At 42.1% G+C, this 24,288-nt stretch overlaps 1 long non-coding RNA gene across 1 annotated transcript in view; it reads right to left on the reverse strand.

The window, feature by feature from the left end:
* Positions 1 to 3,533: 3,533 nt before the first annotated feature.
* LOC140099653 (uncharacterized) overlaps positions 3,534 to 24,288 on the reverse strand; it is a 28,329-nt gene continuing 7,574 nt past the window's right edge. Inside the window, exon 2 of the long non-coding RNA XR_011850086.1 lies at positions 3,534 to 3,761. This is a non-coding gene — a long non-coding RNA (uncharacterized lncRNA). The remainder of the gene's footprint in view (positions 3,762 to 24,288) is intronic.

Below are 24,288 nucleotides of genomic sequence, written 5' to 3' on the forward strand. Positions count from 1 at the left end.
GTTGTAATTAGTTTCAAAATGCAATATAAATGCAATTAAACTGCTCCGTGTGACCTCACCTTCAGAAGTAACCAATAGAAAAAAGAAAAATTTGACAAAAGAGGTTCATGTGCAAAATGTATCCCATCTTGACAGAAAAAACAGAAATGAAGATATTTTTGGTAATTTATTAAAGACCCTTTGCCCAGTATTGAATAGAAACCCCTTTTGAACTATTTAAGCCATGAGTCTTCTTGGGAATGATGCAAGTTTTTCACATCTGGATATGGGGATCCTCTGCCATTCTTCCTCTCAGATCCTCTCCAGTTCCCTCAGGTTGTATGGTGAACATTGGTGGACAGCCATTTTCAAGTCTCTCCAGTGATGTTCAATAGGGTTTAGGTCAGGGCTCTGGCTGGGCCAATCAGGCATTGGAAAGTGAACCTTTGGCCCAGTCTTAGGTCCAGAGCACTTTGGAAGAGGTTTTCATCCTTGATATCTCTGTTCTTGGCCATATTTATCTTTCCTTCAATTGAACCCTGTTTTCTTGTCCCTGCAGCTGAAAAAAAATCCCACAGCATGATGCTGTCACCACCATGTTTCACTGCCTGGTTTTCTCCAAACACACCATTTAGAATTGACACCAAAAAGTAAAATCTACATCTCATCAGACCAGAGAATCTTATTTCTCATAGTCTGGGAGTCCTTCATGTGTTTTTTTGCAAACTGCAAGCAGCCTTTTATATGTCTTGCACTGAGGAGAGGCTTCCATTGGCACACTCTGCCATAAAGCCCCAACTGGTGGAGGACTTCAGTGATAGTTGACTCTTTGGAACTTTCTCCTATCTCCCTACTGCATCTCTGGAGCTCAGACACAGTGATCTAAGTTTTATTCTTTACCACTCTCACGAACTCTCTTCTCCAATGATTGCTTAGTTTGGCTAGGCAGTCACGTTACGGAGGTCACTGTGCTCTTAGAAACCTTCAGTGCTGCAGAAATTCTTTTGTAACCTTTTGTAAGCCACAATTCTGTCTATGAGCTCCTAGGGCAGTTCCTTAGGCCTCATGATTCTCATGTGCTCTGACATGAACTGTGAGCTGTGAGGTTTTATAAAGACAAGTGTGTGTCTTTCCTAATCCAATCAGTTTTATTAAACACAGTTACCCAATGAAGGAGTATAACCATCTGAAGGAGGATCAGAACGAAATAGACAGCATGTGAGTTAAATATAAGTGTCACAGGAAAAGGTCTGAATACTTATGACCATGTAATATTTCAGTTTTTCTAATTTAGCCCCTTACTGACATGTGACTCATTGATACATCACACATCACGGCCAGGCTTTAAGCAAAACTATACCAGGTCAGACTTGGCATAGTTTTGCTCATCGGCCTGGCCTCCTGAAGGATAAATCATTGAAGTATCTGCTGCAACAGGGGGCGCATGACCTTTACCATACACCAGTGCATGATAATTTCCCTCCATAATATCAACTATTGCTGTTGGTGTTACATGCTTATGCATTGGCTAACATATGGAGACGGGACACCTCTGCAGAAAACCTACCGGTATTATTACCTTTATGTTTCAGTGACACAGGCTGCTTTACTATTCCATATAGAGACATTTAATAAAACATTGCAAAGTATATAATTCTGCTCAAATGTTCTATTTTAGAAGCCTATGAGCAACATAATCCACTATTTGTCTGTACCATAACATCTTTCAAGAACATATGTGTAATCTTCTGTATTAGGAAGAATGCATCTAAGAAACTGAGGATTCAGAAGTTGGGTTTTTGCATGACGGCCACAAAATGACAGTTCGGTAAGTAGCTGACTGTTATTGGAGAAAGCATAGGAAATCCATGGCTGTACACTATCATCCTATGGCTGCCCTATGAAAAGCTTGTATACAATCATGTTTTATAAAGAAAAAGTAAGACTAAAGTTGTACAATGGTAAAAAAAAAAAATTCACGGCTTAAAGAGACTTTACTTTTTTTGGTGTCATGTTTTCTTTTTTGCATTCTTTATCCCGTCAATTGAATAGGGATTTGGAACAATAAATTGGGAGTATGTGAGTGTAACATTTACACTTTACTATCCGAGTCTCCTGGCATAAATTGTTATAAAGATAAAGTACACAAAGAGGACAAAAAACAGCAAGATCTGGTCCAGCAAAGGTTTTTGCTTAAACCTAATGAATATCAAAAGCAGAGGAAATACTGTAATGTGATTGAGCTGCAGTTCAAGTATAATGAATGATAACGAATGTCCTGCCTTAGTGGGATTATAGAAGGACCACTTGCTGGCAGTGATTTAGAAACTGTGCCTTTTATCAGTCTACTCTGCTGGCCCTGACCTTAATCCAGTAAATTCACTTCCCTCGCTGGTCCTTAAACTGCCTCATTATTGGCGCGCCACTGGGCATCTCCCATGACACCCATCCAGTAGGACAAAAGTGACATGGGGCTACAGACTGTAACTGAGTGGCAAGTATTATCCAGATATATGAGACAATAAGGAATGCAGGAATCAGTAAGCACAGAATACCATGACACAAAAGGAATTTTAGTACTATGCCATCTGCCAATGTGACCGCTTGACTGATTTAACAAGCTCAACGAATCAACGTTATAATGAGTTTTGCATATGTATGAGAATTTTATTTACAATGTCTTATTTCAAAAGCTAAAGGTGATTGGTAATACTATTCTGGATAATACACTGATATAACAAAGTTTAATTTCTTTTAACTTGAGATGGTAAAAGAAGGGGTCACTGTAAAATACATAGTAAGAGGTACTGTAGGATAGAGCTTTATTTCTCTGCCAGTTTTGGAACCCCCACTTGTTTGGTGCTTAATATTGCTCTTAAAATTTATGTCAAGATACATTTAAAAAATAATAAATATTTTTAATAATAAAAATAATAACAATGTATTATTATACTAAAATATTTATTCAGTGTTAAGAGAAACATATAAGGTAATATATAAATAGGTTATACAGGGCATTAACAGAGACATAGCAAAAATCTATTTTCTGTAAAATTAGCTCAAACAACAAAATTAAACTTTCAGGAACAAAACACTTATAATATTAAAAAAAAATGGGATAACACTTAAATGATAAAAATGACACTTGGATTTTTAAAATTTTTGTCTCTAATGGGACCAAAGATTATGAAAAAAGCTTCGTTCCAGACACCTTACAGCGGATCTTTGTATCTTGGGACTAAAGAAAAGCATCCAGAGAGCTTCACCAGAGGTCATATTGGGCAGGGAGGTCCGTCTGTAACTAGGGGTCGTCTGTAAGTCAGGTGTCCTTAAGTAGGGGACATCTGAGGGTTATGAGGCATAACCTTCATGAATTGATCACATCAGAAACAGCAAAATACTTACCATAGCCCAGACAATATCAGAGAATAACATAACATTAATGCTTGGGCTCTTTTCTTTTATATGGAATCTGATGGACAAATGTCTTTTTCTCTAATGTATTTGCTATATAAACTATATTAAATAAGAAAATAAAGACAAATACTTGCATCCAATGTAAAGGCAGGTTTTATTCAGCAGAGACCTGGATGCTGAATGCTGCGTCTACAATCACACCCCATTACTCTTCTGCTGTGGCCACTTTTTCTTTCATTTTCATCTTTGAAAAGGGAATGATCCTCCCAAAAGAAGATCATTGTATTACTGTCGCAGTTGGGAGCCATGTGTAGGTGGTGGTAATGCAGTCTGTGGTATGAACATTCTATTGCTTATTCAAACACCTAGATCAGAGGAGACATAAAAGAAAGTAGAACAGTATATTCTTACAGTCTCTATACTATATAAATAAAGATGAGCGAACATACTCGTCCGAGCTTGATGCTCGTTCGAGCATTAGCGTACTCGAAACTGCTCGTTGCTCGGACGAATACTTCGCCCGCTCGAGAAAATGGCAGCTCCCGCCGTTTTGCTTTTTGGCGGCCAGAAACAGAGCCAATCACAAGCCAGGAGACTCTGCACTCCACCCAGCATGACGTGGTACCCTTGGTGACCCTGGGATAGACTAGCCGCTGCCCGCGCTGCTCGGATCATTCTGTGTCTGGATGCCGCTAGGGAGAGAGCTGCTGCTGGTCAGGGAAAGCGTTAGGGTGTTCTATTAGAATAGTGTTAGGCAGGAGTGATTCAACAAGAACCCAACAGCCCTTCTTAGGGCTACAATAACGTTATACTTTTTTTTTTTTTATTTGCAGCTAGTACCATATTGTGAGGAATTTGCAGGGGGACTTGCTACCGTTGTGTTTAGCTCTTAGTGACACACATATCCACCTCAAACACCAAAGTGGGAAAATTTATTAGGGGTTTGATTTCAATTAGGCACAGTCTGGCAGTTTCTTTTTATTTTACGTTTATTTTTTCATAACTCAGCGTCATCTCATCTGGCATAGCAGTGTGCTTTCATACTTGGCTAGAAAATAGCCAAAGGAGAATCCAAACGGCTTACTTACGCCTACAATAGCGTTATATATATTTTATTTCTGGTTGATCTGCTGGTGGCTGTCCTTGCTGCAGTGCATATACTAGCCAATTGTCAGGAATTTGGAGTGAGACTTGCGACCGCTGTGTTTAACGCTTATTGACGCACATATCCATCGCAAAGACCGAAGTGGGAAAATTTATTAGGGGTTGGATTTCAATTAGGCACAGTCTGGCAGTTTCTTTTTATTTTACGTTTATTTTTTCATAACTCAGCGTCATCTCATCAGTGTGCTTTCATACTTGGCTAGAAAATAGCCAAAGGAGAATCCAAACGGCTTACTTACGCCTACAATAGCGTTATTTATATTTTATTTCTGGTTGATCTGCTGGTGGCTGTCCTTGCTGCAGTGCATATACTAGCCAATTGTCAGGAATTTGTAGTGAGACTTGCGACCGCTGTGTTTAGCGCTTAGTGACGCACATATCCATCGCAAAGACCGAAGTGGGAAAATTTATTAGGGGTTGGATTTCAATTAGGCACAGTCTGCCATTTCCTTTATATTTTACGTTTATTTTTTCATAACTCAGCGTCATCTCATCTGGCATAACAGTGTGCTTTCATACTTGGCTAGAAAATAGCCATAGCAATAGGATAGCATTGTTTGGCTTTAAAAACTAAAAAACACAAAAAAAACCAAAAAAAACTAAAAAACACAAAAAAAAGTTAAAAAAAAATTAAAGTTATAACTTTCATTTTCAAAATGTTTAACCCGAGGGCTAGGGGTAGAGGACGAGGGCGGGGACGTGGGCGTCCAACTACTGCAGGGGTCAGAGGCCGTGGTCCTGGGCTGGGTGAGACACCACCTGCTGATGAGGGAGCAGGGGAACGCCGCAGAGCTACACTCCCTAGGTTCATGTCTGAAGTTACTGGGACTCGTGGTAGAGCCCTGTTGAGGCCAGAACAGTGCGAACAGGTGATGTCGTGGATTGCCGACAATGCTTCGAGCAATTTGTCCACCAGTCAGTCTTCCACGCAGTCCACCCATGTCACCGAAATCGGCACTCCTCCAGCTCCTGCACCTCAGCCTCCTCCCCCCCAGTCTGCCCCCTCCCAGGAAAATTTGGCATTTGAACCGGCATACTCTGAGGAACTGTTTTCTGGACCCTTCCCACAGTCACAAACCACTTGTCCGGTTGCTGCTGAGCAATTTTCCGATGCCCAGGTTTTCCACTAGTCGGCAGTCTGTGGGTGATGATGACCTTCTTGACGTAGTGGAAGAAGTGTGTAAAGAGGTGTCCGACGATGAGGAGACACGGTTGTCAGACAGTGGTGAAGTTGTTGTCAGGGCAGGAAGTCCGAGGGGGGAGCAGACTGAGGGATCGGAGGATGATGAGGTGACAGACCCAAGCTGGGTTGAGAGGCCGGGTGAACACAGTGCTTCTAAGACGGAGTAGAGTCCTCGACCAGAACAGGTTGGAAGAGGCAGTGGTGGGGCCAGACGGAGAGGCAGGGCCAGAGCAGGTGCATCAGCGCCAAATGTGTCACGTAGTGAAGCTCCCGTGGCGAGGGCTCCCGCGGCGAGGGCTAGATTTTCAGAAGTCTGGAGGTTCTTTAAGGAAACACCGGATGACCGACGGACTGTGGTGTGCAACCTTTGCCAAACCAGGATCAGCAGGGGTTCCACCACTACTAGCTTAACTACCACCAGTATGCGCAGGCATATGAATGCTAAACACCCCACTCAGTGGCACCAAGCCCGTTAACCTCCGGCCGTGCACACCACTGCTCCTTCCCCTGTTTCAGCTGATAGTCAGCCCCCTGCCCAGGACCCTGGCACAAAAACCCCATCGTCGCCTCCACGATCCTCCACAGCATCCACCAGCGTTCAGCTCTCCATACCCCAGACGCTGGAGCAGAAACGCAAATATAGTGCAACCCACCCGCACGCCCAAGCCCTTAATGTCCACATCTCCAGATTGCTTAGCCTGGAGATGCTGCCCTATAGGCTAGTAGAGACCGAGGCCTTTCGCAGCCTCATGGCGGCGGCCGCCCCTCGGTATTCGGTCCCCAGCCGCCACTACTTTTCCCGATGTGCCGTCCCAGCCCTGCACCAGCACGTGTCAGACAACATAATCCGTGCCCTGACCAACGCCGTTTCTGACAAGGTCCACCTGACCACGGACACGTGGACGAGTGCTGCCGGGCAGGGCCACTATATATCGCTGACGGCACATTGGGTTAACTTGGTGGAGGCTGGGACCGAGTCTGACCCTGGGGCTGGTCATATACTGCCGACGCCGAGGATTGCAGGGCCTACCTCGGTCCAGGTCTTTCAGGCCTACTATGCCTCCTCCTCCTCCCACCCCTCCTCCACCTCCTCCTCCTCCGAATTACCATCCGTGGCCATGGCGCCATCAGTCGGTAGCTCTAGGCACAGCAGCAGTGCCGTCGCTAAGCGACAGCAGGCGGTGCTCAAACTGCTGAGCCTAGGCGATAAAAGGCACACCGCCCAAGAGCTATTACAGGGCATTCCACATCAAACTTGATAACTTTGTCGCCACCCTGCTGTGTAATCCACAAAATATACTGGCAAACTTTTATCATTTACCAATATTATTTCAGCGCTTCTTGCGCATCTGTTTACATTCCCCTCACCCGCCATATCCCAAACTTATAAGAACGCTACTACACTTGATCTTATACAAAAGGTTCTTAGAAGTGTTGTTTGGGGAGTAGCCTAGAGACAGGGGCTTGGATTGGCGAAAGCTCGCCTGGCAGCAGAGCGCCAGCTCCATGCCAAGATCCAACTAACATAGTTTTAACTGCAGCACCTTTAATCTACTACTAGTTCACTGCCTCCATACATGGTCCCCTTATCAAACGAGCTGTGTCAGGCAGAATTTTGGGTTGTTTTCATGGCTTCCATGTTAACTTTGTCGCCACCCTGCTGTGTAATCCACAAAATATACTGGCAAACTTTTATCATGTACCGATATTATTTGAGCGCTTCTTGCTCACCTCCTTTGGTTCCTCCCATTGGTTTGAAGCCTGAGTCCATTTAGGGTATGTCGCCATGCCACTCTCTAGCCTGCAGCTGCTGCTGCTGCCTCTGCATGCCGTCCCCTATAGTGTCAGGGTCAATTATTGGATGTTTTAGATGCTATCTTGCTTCATTCTGTCACTCTGTCATGGCCATGCTGTTGCCCATAATTTTGGCATAATGGTGTGATTAAGCAGCCTCAGAGGCATCCATGCATGCTGCCCCTGCTGTTTCCTGTCCATTTCCGTGGTGTTTCCATCCTTTTCTGAGGTTCCCAGGTGTTTGGCCAAGCTTCCCTGTGCAGAGCCTTGGTCCCCTTGAAAAATGCTCGAGTCTCCCATTGACTTCAATGGGGCTCGTTATTCGAGACGAGCACTCGAGCATCGGGAAAAGTTTGTCTCGAATAACGAGTACCCGAGCATTTTAGTGCTCGCTCAACTCTATATATAAACTTAAAAATATACATTTTAATCTAAATTTCAATAATTTAAATAAAATAAATAATATAAACTAAACAATGAATTAAATATTGATCCTATTAAATATCCCCTCATTTAAAATACTCACACTAATGACCCATGACAACATTGTAAAGTTGAATTATACACATTGCTCCCTGAATTTCCTACTATGTGAGTACTATGGCAAGTTGTAGGAATATGAACTTCTGATACAAACGCTCATAGGGGCACATTTACTAAGGGCCATGCGCCAGTTGTAGGTACAAACTGCTTGCACAGGTATTTAAGACGTGCCTGCACCACAATAGTGCCACATGCAACCCTTTTGTGGTGCAGCTGCACTAGGCAACATGCAGCAAATTAGGGGCCTAATGGTGCTCACTTTTTTGATCGCTCTTATTTGTCACACTAAGCCGTTGTGTTCACTGCAAAAAGATCTGGCTGCAAACCACCAAAAAAACTAACCACAGAAGTATATAAAGTCTGCTAATAATAAATCTTTATTTCTATTGTGCACACAGATTATGCAGCGCTGCACAAAGCATGTCAAACTGATCCCTGTCCCCATTGGGATCAATATCTAAACAACCTACCAGTATGTTTTTTGGAGTGTGGGACGAAACTGGAGTACCCGGAGGAAACCCACACAAACACGGAGAGAACATACAAACTCTTTGCAGATGTGGACTTGAAACCCAGGACCCCAGTGGTGCAAGGCAGAAGTGCTACACACTTAGCCACCTCAGCTATCCTGTCTACATACGCTCAGTGAATGCCTCAGAGACTTAACCAACACTATACCCAACACTAAAAAAATTTAAATGCACTTATCTATTTGTTACCTGATCTAAAAAGTACTTCTTCCCTTAATCCTAAGTCCCACTTTGGACACTTCACACACTTAGGATCAATGCAAACTCGCCAAACAGCTCACACACTGCTCTTGTTCACTGCAACAAGATCTGGCTGCAAAATAGATCATATTTTGGTGGGTTTTTTCTCACTAAACTTACAGAAGAAAACTGTACATGGGTAAAATAACTATAGTTTTTGCTTCACTGCCTTACAAGAGATGTTACACTTTTACTTCTTTGCCTATGGAGCTGGTTGAGGGCTAAGTTCTACGTTAGACGAGTGCCATTTTGGAGCACATACATTATTTGATCACTTTATATTGCATTTTTTATGGGACAAGATAGGTAAAACTTTAAACCATAATTTTACATTGTTCATCATGCGGGTAATGATTGAGTTTCATTTATTATACAGGTCGTTACAGACACAGTTATATCAAATATTTGTGATTTATGTGGTGATTTTCACTTTATTTTCTTTTATATGTAGCTTTTATATGTTAAAACATACTTTGAAGCATATAAGCTTATTTTTTTTATTTAAACATTTTTTTATTTAACTTTCTTCTTACTAGTCCCACTAAGGGCCTTGAATAAGCAATCATTTGATTGCTTGTTTATTATAATACCCCACAATACTGATGTATTGAAGCGTATTAACAATGTCAGCCTATCCAGATACAAAGGTTGACAAAGTGCCTATAAGATCCTTCCTGTGTGACAGGATCTTACAGGCTCTGACTTTGAACACCCCTGGGGTCCTGACTGTACCCCAGGGTTGCCATAGCAATGAATTGCAGCCCCTGAGAATGCTGCTGGGAGGGGATAATCGTGGGGGGAATTAAATGCTGTGGTTGTGCTGAGCATTTAACAGGTTAACACTCCGATTGTGGGTGTGACATGAGGATATCAGCTGACATCCTATGTTTTCCAATGTCGGTTCATCTCCGGCGATGAGGTAAAGGCAGCGCTGAATACTAATTATCATTGCCATGCAATGTACATGTATGACGCACAGCAGGAAGGGAATAAACATAATTTTTATTAACAACGGTTTCTTGCACATTGAGTGTGCATATACTGTAGGTCATGAAGGTTGAAAGGATTACATTCTAATCTAAATCTAGTCTTTTCTGTATACAAAGTGATGAGTATGTTTTGCAACAATAAAGTTTTTTTTCAACCATAAGCTGAGACAGTGGATATTGCTTTTTCTTTTGCAATTTCTTATTTTTGCAAATAACTTAAGAACATCTATGACTTTATTTCTTTGCAAGTATGGATTGGATATGTTGCTACCAACATCTGGTACGAATTACTAGTCAACATCTTTAGAAATATATTTACATAGAATATGTTCAATACTTTCTTTATTGCTGTGAAATGATCATTCAGTAGAACATTGTTGATTCAAATGTTTGCCTACTTTAGACACAGTAATAATATATATATATATTTTTTTTAAATCTTTATTATTTCATTTTTTCTTTAACATTGCAAAACAGAAACATAATATACAGAACTATACGTGGATATTTTTGTACAACAGACACATAATATACCATACCACATTTGTCATGGCTTATACATTGGGGGGGATTTACTGTCGGCATCAGAGATCAGTCTCCGCAAAGCACAGCCCGATGTGTTAGTGATTACTGGGTAGATGGAATCAGTCGTGTGCCAGAAAAATGCAGACAGTAATGAAGTGTGTGCCCTAATCTGACATGCACTGCTCCTTAATTTTTCTCTGAGACCAATTTTTACCTGGTCTATTGTGCGCCAAAAAATTGCGCCTAAAAATGCTGACAAAATACACATAAATGTGGAGGATAATGTTGAAACATTAGGCCACGCCCACTTGCGGCAAAAAAAGACGTAGGTGTCGGGATAGTTGGAAACATCTGTTCTTTGTGACGCAAACTCATTATAAATGATCCGCAACATTTCTGCGATAATACATGTGCCCCATTGTGTGTTTCCATCTGTCACTTGGTTATCTGCATTCTATGCATACGGAGACCGTGCAGCTCCATATCCTTATCCACTAATACCTCTCTCAGGTAACTGAGAATGAGCTGGGAAACATAACAAACAAAATAAACTTACAGGCTTGCCATCCTATAACTAAAATTGGGAACCTATTGACCGGGAAAGTAATGACCCTTGTGGTCCATGATAGTATTTAATTACTCTGGGTTGAGTTAGAAAAGTGGTACACTCCCTATTCTTCTGAGTTGGATATGTCTCTCTTTAACTCTTTATATCTCATATAAATAGACCCCTTAGGGCCAGAAGAAGAGCAGCACAGCACGAACCAGCTTATGGGCGTTCAGCAACCACTCCCTCCCTTGCACTTGATATGTGAGTATATGTACTTTATTTAATAAAAGAAGAAGATATCTACATCTACAGCTTGGTGAGTGCCATCCTTGCTTTCTATACTGCATCCCTTGTGTATTGTTTTCCTATATAGTTAAACTATATGTTGAATATTTAAGATATTGCTTGCTAAGTGTGTTTTAACTATTAACTTCTCAATGTGGTAAAGGCACAGCCATCACACGCCAGAATTGCACTAAATTGCACTTACACACATTGGGGCAGATTTATCAAGTGTCTGAAAGTCAGAATATTTCTAGTTGCCCATGGCAACCAATCACAGCTCAGCTTTCATTTTACCAGTGCTCATGAATATTTCAAAGGGGAGCTGTGATTGGTTGCCATGGGCAACTAGAAATATTCTGACTTTCATACACTTGATAAATAAATCTGCCCCATTATATTACATTCCATATAACACAGTTTACAAGTTTAAAGGGAACCTGTCACAAGGAGACCTATTTTTAGCACTCCCCCAGTCCCCACAGAGCAAAGTACATACACTGCCAAAGTGTTTTTGTATAAAAAATAGGTTTTACAGAAAAAAGATATGTTATATTGTACCTTTCATTAGCATCTGCTGTGTGACTAGGCAGTTGCCAATTGGGAGGGTCTGGAAAGGAGCAGTCCCCCCCACCCTTGGGAAACATGTGACCTTTTCAAATATATGAATAACTCCCCACACTCGGGATTGGCTGTAGAGGAGCAGGGGGCGTCGCTAAGCCCAGTGATGGGTCATATATTTGAAAAGGTCACATGGAGAAGCTGTTTCCCAAGGGTGGGGGGAATTGCTCCTTTCCAGCCCCTCCCAATAGGCAACTGCCTAGTCACAAAGCAGATGCTAATGAAAGGTACAATATAACATATCTTTTTTTCTGTAAAACCAATTTTTAATACAAAAACACTTACACATACTATGCTCTGTGGGGACTGGGGGCGTGCTAAAAATGGGTCTCCTTTAAATGTTATTTAAACTGCTGCATCACATCCTTTCCCCTGATTCTGAGTCAGGCATTATGATAGAAGACCTTTTTTTCTATGTGGTCTGTACAAGTTGGCTTTTATATTTCAACAGCATCTGGAACGATAAAGATGTTTATATTATTGAAGATTTGAGAGAGTACAAATCATAGGTATAAAAGATTATATATCCGTGGCTATCTTTTTTAATCCATCACATATTGTAAACTATTGTAAGGAAAACATGTTTTTTTCATAGATTCATAGTGTTTAATAAGTTGAAAGATAATGCAGATCCATGGAGTCCAAACTAAAATCCAACCCTATCTATCTGGAAGGCAAACACTTATAGGGAAGATTGACCCATAGTGGGAAAATCCCTTTCTGACCATGTGATATTTTTGCATTCAAGAAATGTAGCTAGGTCCTTCCCAATCTTACAGTAAAGAATCCCTGTATATGCTGGTGAAAGCATCATTCATCTACATGAAAATGATGTCCTCTTTGTCATTGTTACAGCCCTACATGTAAGATAATTAGAAAGATCTCTGTACTATCAATTCCTGTTTTTGTATATTTTCAGCCACATCGTTCACTGTCTCATGTGGTATGATTAGTTTCTATGAAGAATATGTAACATCCATGCTGACATCATCCTTTGCCCAGAGAACATGGCTGAGAGTGCGTTAATTTTCTCTTTATGTTTTACGCTGTCTTTCCTAATTTGACTTATGGATTATTGGTGGCTGTGTTAATTGAATTACCCAAGTACTCTGCAGCTTTGCCCCAGTTCAGCAACAGTTAACCTGTTGTTATGGACAGAGTCCTTTTCCTATCAGCAGTGTATCAGGACTTTGACATCTTAACCCTCCTGGGAGCCATTCCGCATTGCCAGTTACAGTCCTTACTTTACCTTGCTTACTTGCGATCTAGATTGCCGGATCAGCAGCCCCTTTATTTTAGACCTATCCTTGGGACACCTCTGACACACATGGGTTTAACCTAAGGAAGCAGGGTCCTGGAACTGTGGATCTCTAATCCTAATTGCAAATATACTTTAGACCCAGGCTGTAATGATCAGCTGTAACGCGGCTGTAATGAAGTTTAATACTTGTTCCCATGAAAGCAAAAAAATTTCAAAATAAAAAAAACCCAAACAATTTGGTCTGGAGCTACAATTATAAAATATACCTTTTCCAACTTACATATAAATAAAACTTGATTACAATCCTAAAGAACCTATATTTAATGTAAGCATGGGACTGCAATGTAATGCCTTATTTTGTATATGTGGTGTATGTACCACATGATCTGCAAACCACTGGAGAATATAATGGCACTATATAAATAAAGATTATTTATTACAAAAATAAAGGTTAGCGTTAGCATAGTCAAACTGTATAAAAAGGGTAACAAAGACCGATCATGCTTAATTTTAGAGCAATTATATGATTAAATACTAATACACCTTAACTGTAGCACAGTCCCTTATCACATGTATTTCAGACACAGGGTTCGTCATATCAGAAAGAGACATTGGAAGTCCTTGTTGGATGTATCACTTGTTGCATGTACACGAGGTCCACCGAGGCCAATGATTGGCTCAAACAGGAGTGTCAAAAAGCATCTTATTTTTTTAAAGCTGCCCAAGTCTTCAACAGCAAGCTCTGCACTGTTTATATTTTCAGCATAAAATTCACCCTATGAAGTATTTTTCATGCTTGGATTGTTTTTCTGACCTAGCTACAGTATATCTTATTATTCTTAGAACACAATTTTACTCCTGCTTTCACATGACGGAGACAATATCTCACTAAGTTATATAACGTTCTGCTTGACTCGGTCATATATGCCGAGGAATTTCCTTTTTGACCATTTTATGTGTTATGTGTTAGACAGGTCTCAATAGTTCCCAATTTCATAGGGTCTCTCTTGGGTCATCTTGAAATAGATGAGTTGGCAAATATCTGTGATGAATTGCTCAAGGGGACATAACCTAACTGTTCGCCTGTGGTATGTTGTAAGCTATGAAAATTGAGCAATTATGTGAAGGAATGGTTTGTAAGCCTTGACTTTTGCCCTATTTATACTCCATGGAGATAAACTGTGGTGGAACAAATTGTACACTGAGGACAAGTGAGAATATAGAGATATATGGGTCACTGTTCTGTAAGTCTATTGAACAGTATCATATTTTATAAATTCTGCATAATAGTGCACTCCTGAAATAGGGACATAAATCAGAATGGTATCGAATTGGCATTTTTAAACAAAGCAGTACAACTTGTAATTTCAAATCATATTTTAAATCATAATGCATTTAGAAATATCTGTAAAATATATAGTGGCATTAGGTATATATATATAAATATATATATATATGTAGAGAGAGAGAGAGAAAGAGAGGCAGTCCCCTGGATATGTACAAGATAGGTTATTTAGGTTTGTATTTAGGTTGAATATTGATCTTTTGAATATTGAATTGATATTTTATAATTGTGACAAAGTTTCTTTTGTCCTTGTAACAATTGGATTTTCAAAATGTTTTTGCTGTCATGGGAACAAATGTTATCATTAAAGCTTCACTACCGACATATTATAGCTGATCATTGCAGCCTGGGACTAAAGTAAAGCATCCAGAGAGCTTCACCAGAGATCACATTGGGCAAAGAGGTCCATCTGTAACTAGAGGTCATCTGTAAGTCAAGTGTCCTTAAGTTGGGGACTGTCTGTATATAATGCTATCAAAATACAAGGGTCATTCCAAATAAGAGGTTGGGTGAAGCACATTTAGGGTGAGATAGCCTTGCCTCAAGGCCTTCTGCACATCCCTCCCTTCTCTACTGCCATGTTTTACATGTGAGTATTTTATACAGATGCATCTTTGGTTAAGAAAAACTTCATTGAGTATTGCTATTCTTTTCATTTCTAGATATTGTTTGTCATACCAAAGAAACATTTAGGCTAAACAGTGCAGGCAATAACATGAAACGTATATAACACCACAAAAAGAGGAAACAAAAAACAAAATGTATAAAGTGTAAAATAACACTAGATCAATTAAAACAAATCCATTTAAAAAGACAACATACACAGAAAAAGTCCACCAATGATCAAATGACTAAATATACCTAATAAATAGATCATGGTAACCTGTATAGAGGTATGGAAGGTCTAGTCCTCAGAGCAAGTCAAAGTATTTGCTGACAAACAAGTATTGCATACTGCCCAAAGGAATAACAGAGGGCAAGGAAAACATACACAGGTATATACATATCATTTGTGTCCCCCTTGATCTTTATTTTACATATATGGCAAATTCCAAATTATTGCCAGAAGGTGATGGGGCATAGGATAGTTTCTCTGGGCTGTGGGAACAAAGTCTACTCCACGCCCCAGTTGCCTCTGCTGTCGCACCTCTAAGTGTGTCATAGTTGAGCTTGCAGACATGTTGTATTCACACTTCTTTGGAGCTCTGCACATGCCCATTAGCCCCTGCTCCAGTGCCAGTGGCAGACCGCAGCCACCGCCACTAGAGAAGGAGTAACTGTGCACGTGCAGAGCTCCAAAAAAGCCGGTGGCATGAATACAGCTTGTGCAAACACAAGGACACACTTGGAGGTGAGACAGCTGGGGCATGGAGTAGCCTTTGATCCCACAGCCCGGAGACACTACATCACACTCCAGTAGCCTCTGCCGATAATTTTGTATTTGTAAAATAAAGTTTAGATTAGGTTTGGAAGTATTGAAGGATTAGAGAAATATAAATAGTTTTGGGCTAAGGACGGAAGGAGGATCCTACCATCGAATCTACCTTAATATGTAGATTCCTGATGGTAGGTTTCCTTTAAGGTATATTCTTGATGTTGGCATACAGTACCTCTCAAATTGTATATTAGCAGTGCTGTCAAAACATGCTATCATGTTGATACCAAAGTATAAGAGCAGCATGTTCTTTTCCTTCTCCTTAGATCCCTGGACTAGGTTACTACTCAGGAATTCAATGAGCTATCCCCTTATGTAGTGGGGTTAATACAATGGAAAAGTTGATTTTTTCTTTTAAATAATAATTTATCATAGGAAATAGATTCTTGGGATGGGACTTCAATCCAGGGATTTATCCTGACCTCCACATTTGAGTGGAGAAGATTTTTTCTTTACTAATTTAGTATTGTGAACAAACAGTATGGGCTGAGGTTAACAGACCTTCCTGAAACTATTGGCTCCCTACCAGTTGCTACATCTGCTATGGTAGTAGTTTCACCATTGATTCTTAATGATCCCATCAGTCAATCATCATTAACAATGTGAACTTACCCATTAAGGTACTCATATCATGCGTTAGGCTCAAGCACTTGCTAAACCAGAACCTTTACTCTCGTAATCTGATATGTCCCATCATCCCATTAATTACTCTCCAAGTATTCAAGTATATCATGCCCAGAAATATCCCAACACTTTAATTTTTGTAAAAAACCTATTTATCAATGAAAGGATGTGTCAGTGTGCACATTTCCACATCTGTCCCAAACTGACTGCTGGACAAGTCCCCCTAATGTTCAATATTTGCATTAATACTTCATGGAATGTGAGAACTGAAAACTTTTCATTATTTGCTATAGTATTAATGGAATCTTAGATGGATGATTTCTCTAGCATGCCAATATTCTTTTTCATATTTGCAATGTTCGTTAAGATCTAATTATAATTGGTAATTAAATTACTGTGCATGTTCTTTATTCCATTCTTCTGAGCACATTTATAGCAAACATTTCTGCAGTGTTATTTCAAGTGTATAAATTCTCACACATCTGATTAAATAAAATATAATCGTATTATTGCTGTAACATAGGATAATTAGCTCAAAAGGAACCATAGTTTAAAGGGTGATCCTGTTTTCTACCATGAGTAAGTGAATGAATACCAATTACACATCTGAGCAGATTTCATTAGAAGAAATCTGAAGGAAAATGTACCAACACTATACTAATCCTTTAAGCCTCAGTCATTTGCTGTTTATTTTTTTATTAGCTCTGTAAGTTTTGTTTATTTAATATGTAAATAATGTGTTGAAAAGAAAGTTCACAGTTAATACTTTCATATATTTCGATATGGGGTTGATCATTTGCTGATCAAATTCAAGGTGCCATGAAGCTCTGTTTAACTAACTATGTAACAACTATAAAGCATGTATAGCTTAATTTATTGAGTTCCTTAAAGGATCTGTACCAGGGGCGTTGCTAGGGTGGTAAAAAATCCGGGGCACGGGCCCCAATGCACATGTATCGAACTTTCAGTAATGCCCACTCCTGTACATGTGTGGTTGGACCTATAACTACTGTACCTAACATATACAGCTCTAGAAACCACAGGAGAAATCCCTACCTGTTCCATCCAGTGACTGCAGATGATATGTTCTCTATCTTCTCCATTAGGCCCGGCATCACCACGTCTCCTCAGCCGCGTGTCCTCCTTGTTGAGTTCACCACACAGACATCTTATGTTCTTCATTGTCCCTGCATCTTGGCCCCCTAACAGTGTTATCCTGCTGCTACCCCTAACACTCTACCGCCTTTATTGTAAGGCCCCTTTCACATACATGTATGCTCGCTCAGTCCAGGACTGCTTGAAGGGGAGGTGCAGGGTTGACCGCTCCTCACATTCTCACGAAAGATCTTTTTTCTGGTGACACACAAGTGTGCTCACTGTACTGTGAACAATGCTCTCCTATGGTGGCCGTATGTTAGCTACTGTTCATATAGCTAGCATACGGCCAACATATACAATCATGTGAAAGGGGCCTACAGATACACAGAAAGTCCTCCTGAAAATACTGTTATTACAGAAATAAATGCTTCCTAATATAACATATTGTAAAAGCCATAAAACCTATATATATTTATCTCTTTAACTGTGGCCCCCCACTAATTTGCCCTCAATATGACCCTAAACTAAATGATGCCCTGCCTAATCATGTCCACATAAAGGGGCAGTCTGCACAATCCCCACTAAGAAGTCCCCCACAGTGCCCCAATGTCCTCATAGTCCCCAGTAATGTCCCTCAAAGTCCCCTCTAATGTCCACCTGAGCCCCCTGCAATGTCTAAAGAGCCCCCTGTTATGTCTTCCACACCCCCCCCCCTGTGATTTCCAAAGAGCCCCCTGTTATGTCCACAGATACCACTCTAATGCCCCTCACAGCCCCCCTGTAATGTCCCCCACAGCCCCCCTGTAATGTTAAAAGAGCCCCGTCTAATGTTCCCCATAGCCCCCCTGTAGTGTTTCCAGAGGCCCCCCACAGTTTCCCTGTGATGTCCCTCACAGCCCCCACTAAGAAGACCCACCACAGTTCCCAGTAATGTTCCCCTACAACCCCCCTAATTTCCTCACAGGCCCCAGTGATGTCCCTAGAACTCCCTGTGATGTCCACAGAGCCCCCTCTAATGTCCCTCACTAAGAATAGCCCCCACATTTCCCAGTAATGCCCCCCCCAATACCCCCTAATTTCCTCACAGGCCCCAGGAACGTCCCCAGAGCCCCCTGTAATGTCCCCCACAGCCCTCTATGATGTTCTCCAGAGCCCCGACTAAGAAGTCCCCCAAAGCTCCCTGTAACATCCCTACAGCCCCAGGGATGTCCCCAGCGCTCCCTGTAGCCATCAGCAATGTCCCCCACATGACTAAGTCATCTGACTGTGCCTCTCTCCCCTCCCCCACTGCATAATAAAAAAAACAAAAAAACGCTGCCACTCACCTCAGTCTCCTCAGGCTTGTTGCTGTTCTCTGCAGGACCGAGTCGCGGTGACGTCATCACCCGTCGTCTCCTGCTCCTGGCAGCTGTACTGAGCTGCTTGAAGCAGGAGACGCTATGTGACTGTGTCTCCTGCTCCCTCTAGTGGAGAATGGAGCCGATGGCTCTGTTCACCATTACAGGGTACAGAGAGGGGAAATCTGCCCGGGCAGCAGGAGAAGTGTCCTGCTGACCCGGGACATTCGGGGCACAAGGCAAAAGATCCGGGGCACAGGTCCCGGATCTTTTGACCTAGCGACGCCCCTGATCTGTACCAAAGAGTGACCACCACCAGTCATTTGAATGCTTGTCTAGTGGTAACATGTCTTGTACATGACTACTGTCATCTGCAACTTCTCTATTTCTTCTGTCGCTTCCTGTACAGATGCCATATCAGTCAGTAAAAGTCAGTAAAAGCTAAAACAGAATATTAGATATAGTGGCATTTATTTCCCAGACCCTAACATATTTTTTTTTTTTATGAAAACATTAGTACACATCACTTCAGATAAGCAAATCAAACTTGCTGAACAGGGACTTGATCCGAAAATTTTGCAACTTTGATTTGGTACGAATCCAAATTTTCTGGTGATTTGTGATAAATCAAAGTGTGGTCAGAAGAAAATATAAAAAACCCAGGAAGTAGTACATGATGTGCAGCCAATCAGCATTTATTCAGCCCATGTGACAGCCCCCTTTAAAAGCCTGATCACACACAATCTCCAAAATTACCTGAGTGTAGGGACAGACTGCAAGAGATGTGAGCAGGGAAACAGTTTATAGGTAGAGTCCAAGGAAAGCAAGGAAAGCATTCTCTTTAGGTATCAGTATATAAAGTATAGATAAAAACCCTCTACATCCTAGGATACCTTAAAATTTATTGAAAGTATTAGGTGATACCTATTTGTTAGTTGGGGAACTTAGATCAACAAAATGTTGAAATTTGGGAGTAGGGAAATTTGCAAACTCATTTGTAATTTTTTGAATTTTTTTTACAGTTGCTTGTTCTTCCCGCCAGAAATTTAGTATTATCCCAAAAGGTGTTTAGACATCTTGAGGGACAAATTAAATTGCTTGTGAGCCTCAATCTCATACTTAGGGATTAAATTAACCTCTCCTACCTCCAAACTCTATGAAACCAACTTCCTTCCATTTATTGTCAGGTTCGCTAGGGAAAATGCTGGGACTTCTGGTTCTTCTGGTGGTGTCAGCAGAGTTCTCTGAACCCCGGCGCGTATTTGCGCAAACTCCACCTCTCGTCCCGGGCAGCGGCTGCTAAGATCTCACGCTGTCTAGAAGTTGTGTTCGGAACTGCTGGGACTTGTTCTACCTCTGCTTGGTGCCTGGTTGTTCTGCACCATGAGGGGTTAATTCCCAGAAGCTGTCCATCTCCTATCAGGTTCTGGAGGTGGGGTTCCGGCTGCATAAATTGCATCTTCACTAGTCACCTGTGCCAGTGTTTGAAATCCCTTCTCCACTCGCTCTCAGCATTAGGTTTGACTTGCTCTATATCTGTATCTGTATCATTGTTGACCTCGGCTCGTTTTTGACATTGACTCTTTGCCTACTGATTTTGCTATTGACGTGCCCTCTCGTTGTGACTCCGGCTAGTTTACCATTCTTTTGTGTTTTATGTTTGTCAGTCTGTTTGTGTTTCCCTTCCCACACTTATCAGTGTATTTCGAGTCTTCAAGTAGTCGCCCCACGGTTTAGCGTTGAGGGGCTATAGGAAGGGACAGAGGTTTTGGCAAGCTCAGGGCACACTATCCCCTGTCTTTTGTGTTACCCAATCTTAACAGATACACTGGCTACACATAGGTCTGCATCCTGTATCCGACCTGCTACATTCTCTCCTCCCATGGAGCCTTTGTCAGCTGTGGTCGCTCAGGTCCAGACCCTAACTCACCTTGTTCAGGATCTAGCTTCCCGTCTCCAAATTCAGGAATCTATGCAGGTTCCACGGCAGACACCACCGCTGGATCACCTGCCACCTATGCCTGAACCTAAGGTTCCTCTCCCTGACTTGTTTTTTGGTGACCGTAAGAAATGTTTTTCATTTCGGGAGGGCTGTAAACTTTATTTTTCTTTACGTCCTCGTTCATCAGGCACAGAGACTCAAAGGGTGGACGTGGTAATTTCCCTGTTGCGTGGGGATTGGCAAAATTGGGCCTTTTCTCTCCCACCTGACTCTCCATCCCGTTCTTCTCTTGACGCTTTTTTTTCTGCTTTAGGCCAGATTTATGACAAACCTGACCGCCGAGCACTGGCAGTTTCCCACCTTATATCTCTGTGTCAGGGAAAACGGACAGCAGAAGATTATTGTGCCCAGTTCAGACAGTATGTGACTGACTCGCAATGGAATGACTGCGCCCTAAAAGACCAATTTATGTCCGGACTGTCAGACCGAGTGCAGGACTTAGCTAATGTCGAGCCTCAGACATTAGATGATGCTATGACTCTGGTCATCTGAGTTGATCGTCGCCTAAGAGCCAGGCGATCATCTCGGGTGTCCTCTGACTGTCAGCCAGCGGCCAGTCTGTCTCCAGGTAGTCCAGAATTGGAATCCATGGAGCTGGATAGCATCTCTCCTGCACAGCGGAAGCAACATCGACTGGGACGTCATCTTTGTTTCTACTGTGGAAGTCCTGATCAACAGATCAACACCTGTTCCAAGAGGCAGCAGCAGGAAAACTTCCGCTCCTAAGCAGTAGTCGGGGGGACTGCTTAGGAGCTCAGGTACTCCCAATTGTGTCTAGAATGTATTTGCCTTGTATGGTTAAGTTTCAGTCTGTTTCCTGCACTGGTCGCGCCTTTTTGGATTCAGGTGCTGCATCTAATTTAATTGATTATAATTTTGTCTCTCAGTTTTGCATGTCATTGATTCCATTGTCCACTCCTATCCAGATGTCGGGTGCGGATTTGACCCCTCTACAGGCAGGGTTGATTAAATTCCGAACCCCGCAGATAAAGCTTATGGTAGGAGCTATGCATGAAGAATGGTGTTCTTTCCTAGTTATGGAAAACTTGTCTGAAAATGTCATTCTTGGTCTACCCTGGCTCCGGATCCATAATCCGGTAATTAATTGGGAAACTCTGGAGCTGGTTCACCGGGGTCCTCACTGTAAGGATCACCTGACCAAAGTTTCATTATGTACAGTGGTGGCGGAAGATCAGAGTCTTCCAGGTTTTCTCTCTGATTACTCAGATGTGTTTTCAAAACCCTTGTCCCAAGTCCTTCCTCCTCACAGGGAGTTTGATTGTAAAATTGACCTTCTTCCTGATGCTAGATTACCTAAGGGTTGTATATATAACCTGTCAGTACCAGAACGGGAGGCACTGAAGAGTTATATTGATGAGAGTTTGACAATCGGACATATCCGTCCCTCTGAGTCGCCCACTGGGGCCGGGTTCTTTTTTGTTGAGAAAAAAGATGGTGGTTTACGGCCGTGTATTGATTATCGATAATTAAATAAGATAACGGTAAAAAAACTCAGGTCCTCTCCCCTTGATCCCGGATCTCTTAAATCAGGTTTCTGGGGCCCAAGTTTTCGCTAAATTAGATCTCAGAGGGGCTTATAACCTGATTCGCATCCGAGAAGGGGATGAGTGGAAAACCGCATTTAATACACCTTTGGGACACTTTGAATACCTGGTTATGCCCTTTGGTTTGAGTAATGCCCCAGCAGTTTTTCAAGGTTTTATGAACTCCATCTTTCATGATTACATCGGTGTGTTTATGGTGGTGTATCTAGACGATATCTTGATTTTCTCTCCTGATATGGTTTCTCACCAGCAACATCTCTGCCAAGTACTTACCAGGTTGCGCAAAAACCACCTCTTCGCTAAGCTGGAAAAGTGTGTTTTTTGTGTCCAGAAGGTTTCCTTATTAGGTTATGTTGTGACTCCCTCTGATGTACAGATGGATCCAAGTAAGGTTCATGCGCTCACGGACTGGGTTCGGCCTACCAATCTTAAGGCCCTACAACGTTTTTTAGGTTTCGCTAACTATTATCGGAACTTTATAAAGAACTTTTCCGTGATCGCCAAACCCCTCACGGAGCTAACCCGTAAGGGTGCTGATCCAAACAATTGGTCCCCTGCCGCTTGCTCTGCGTTTGAAACTTTAAAAGCAGCATTCTCGTCAGCCCCAGTTTTGGTTCAACCTGACCTCTCTCTACCGTTTGTTGTGGAGGTTGATGCCGAGGTAGGAGTAGGTGCAGTGTTGTCTCAGGGGTCCTCCACTCTCACCAGACCTAGGCCCTGTGCATATTTCTCTAGAAAGTTTTCTTCTTGTGAGAGGAAATATTCAGAGGGCACAAAATTCTATGGTCCAACAGACTGAAAGAAGGCGCACTAACTCCGATACGTTTGTGGGTTCCGGCTAGAGATGTTCATGCTCCGCGGTTACTCAGGTTATTCCATTAGGCCTACCCTCAGAAGCCATCTTTAAGATCTAGGGGTCCGAAGGAAAATGCTGGGACTTCTGGTTCTTCTGGTGGTGCCAGCAGCGCTCTCTGAACCCCGGCGCGTATTCGCGCAAACTCCACCTCTCGTCCCGGGCAGCAGCTGCTAAGATCTCACGCTGTCTAGGAGTTGTGTTCGGAACTGCTGGGACTTGTTCTACTTCTGCTTGGTGCCTGGTTGTTCTGCACCATGAGGGGTTAATTCCCAGAAGCTGTCCAGCTCCTATCAGGTTCTGGAGGTGGGGTTCCGGCTGCATAAATTGCATCTTCACTAGTCACCTGTGCCAGTGTTTGAAATCCCTTCTCCACTCGCTCTCAGCATTAGGTTTGACTTGCTCTATATCTGTATCGTTGTTGACCTCTGCTCGTTTTTGACATTGACTCTTTGCCTACTGATTTTGCTATTGACGTACCCTCTCGTTGTGACTCCGGCTAGTTTACCATTCTTTTGTGTTTTATGTTTGTCAGTCTGTTTGTGTTTCCCTTCCCACACTTATCAGTGTATTTCGATTCTTCAAGTAGTCGCCCCACGGTTTAGCGTGGGGGGGCTATAGGAAGGGACAGAGGTTGGGGCAAGCTCAGGGCACACTATCCCCTGTCTTTTGTGTTACCCAATCTTAACACTTATAGCTAACATAGATAAAGAACTCTCCAAATTCTCCAAAGCCATATTATCCTGGTTTGGCAGAGCACCTTTTTCTCAACCGCTAATGCCCAACTAAGGAAATTCATCTGGCAGAACAAGTATCCCAGGATTGTGCTACACACACTCACTAGACTTAGAAACCCCAGGGGTATAGGTATCCCGGACTTAAATGACTATTATATTTCTGCTATTATGGAAATGTGGCGCAACTCTTCAGACAAAGCCTGGGTAGTACTTG

The sequence above is a fragment of the Engystomops pustulosus genome, chromosome 1 (genome assembly GCF_040894005.1).
Source record: "Engystomops pustulosus chromosome 1, aEngPut4.maternal, whole genome shotgun sequence".
Taxonomy (NCBI): domain Eukaryota; kingdom Metazoa; phylum Chordata; class Amphibia; order Anura; family Leptodactylidae; genus Engystomops; species Engystomops pustulosus.